This window comes from Mandrillus leucophaeus, unplaced genomic scaffold (assembly GCF_000951045.1).
Source record: "Mandrillus leucophaeus isolate KB7577 unplaced genomic scaffold, Mleu.le_1.0 Scaffold29, whole genome shotgun sequence".
NCBI classification, from domain to species: Eukaryota; Metazoa; Chordata; class Mammalia; order Primates; family Cercopithecidae; genus Mandrillus; species Mandrillus leucophaeus.
This window is the reverse complement of record NW_012103031.1, coordinates 3,231,022-3,233,036: the sequence shown is the minus strand read 5'-3', so window position 1 is coordinate 3,233,036 and position 2,015 is coordinate 3,231,022.

The following is a 2,015-nucleotide window of genomic DNA, read 5'->3' as shown; positions in this document are numbered from 1 at the left end:
AGGGTTTCATCATTTCCTTTTTCTTTTTTTGAGATGGAGTCTTGCTCTGTTGCCCAGGTTGGAGTGCAGTGGTACGATCTCAGCTCACTGCAACCTCCACCTCCCGGGTTCAAGCAATTCTCCTGCCTCAGCCTCCTGAGTAGCTAGGATTACAGGCACGCACCACCACACCTGGCTAATTTTTGTATTCTTAATAGAGATGGGGTTTCGCCATGTTGGTGAAACTGTGCCTGGCCAGGTTTTATCATTTCTATGAAATTTTATCATACATGTAGATTGCTACGACCATCACCGCAAGTAAAATACGGAACTGTTCCACTAACACACATGCCTCTTTTGTGCCACTACTTCATAATCACGCCCTCCTCACCAGCCCTCACCTCTGGCAACTCCTGAGCTCAGTCTATGATTCTGTCATTGTGAGAATGCTATATAAAAGGAATCATGGCCAGGCGCAGTGGCTCATGCCTGTAATCCCAGCACTTTGGGAGGCCAAGTTGGGTAGATCACCTGAAGTCAGGAGTTCAAGACCAGCCTGGCCAACATGGCAAAACCTCATCTCTACTAAAAAATACAAAAATTAGCAGGCGTGGTGGCATGTGCCTGTAATCCCAGCTACTCAGGAAGATGAGGCTGGAATTGCTTGAATCTGGGAGGCAGAGGTTGCAGTGAGCTGAGACTATGCCATTGCACTCCAGCCTAGGCGATAGAGTGAGACGCCATCTCAAAAACAAAACAAAACAAAAAAAGGAATCATGGGAAGCCGAAGAGGGTGAATCACAAGGTCAGAAGATCGACACCATCCTGGCCAACATAGTGAAACCCCGCCTCTACTAAAAATACACGAATTAGCTGGGCATGGTGGTGCCTGCTTGTAATCCCAGCTACTTGGGAGGCTGAGGCAGGAGAATCATTTGAACCTAGGAGGCGGAGGTTGCAGTGAGCTGAGATTGCACCACTGCACTCCAGCCTGGTGACAGAGCGAGACTCCATCTCAAACAAAACAAAACAAAACAAAAACAAAACAAAAAAACGCACAGAAAAGGAATCGTATAGTACGTGGCATTTTAAGATTGCCCTTTTCACCCAGCACAATGCCTTAAGATGTATCCAAGTTGTTGGATGTAGTTTGCCACTTTTTTTTGTTTTTTGTTTTTTTTTGCGATTAGTATTCCATGATATGGATATATTAGTTTGTTTATCCACATACTTGTTGAAGGAGACCTGGCTTGTTTCCAGGTTTTTACAATTCTAAGCAAAGCTGCGATGAGCGATCACGTACAGGTTTTTATGTGAGCTTACGCTTTCATATCTCTAGGATAACCTGGGGGTTCAATGGCTGCATCACATGGTAGGCACATGTTTAACTTTATAAGAAACTGCCAGACTTTTTTTTTTTTTTTTTCCCAGAACGGCTGCACCATTTTACATCCCCATTAGCACTCTGAGATTTCACTCATTTTCAAAATCTGATAATTTCATTAGCACATGGCTGCTTTCTAATTAAAAGGTATTTTAATTTAGTTTAAAGATATTGAAAATTCTTACAGGCCACGCGTGGTGACTCATGCCTGTAATCCCAAGCACTCTGGGAGGCCAAGGGAGGTGGGGTGTTTGAGCCCAGGAGTTCGAGACCAGCGTGGGCAACATGGTGAAACTCCATTTCTACCAAAAACACAAAAATTTGCTGGGCATGGTGGTGGGTGCCTGTAGTCCCAGCTACTCAGGAGGTTGAGGTAGGAGAATCGCTTGAACCCAAGAGACGGACGTAGCAGTGAGATCGTGCCACTGCACTCTAGCCTGGGCGATAAAGCGAGACCCTGTCTCGAAAAATAAAATAAAATTCGTATGATATTCTAACGAGGCTGGATGTAGGTAAAAATATAAGAAAACTGACAGAGAGCTGACCCTGCTCAATAATGTACGAGCACCACAGAAAGCAGCCCAGATCTGTTCTTTCCTGCGGATATTCCTTCTCCAAATACAATACGAGGAAGGTCTCATTTGATTTCCTG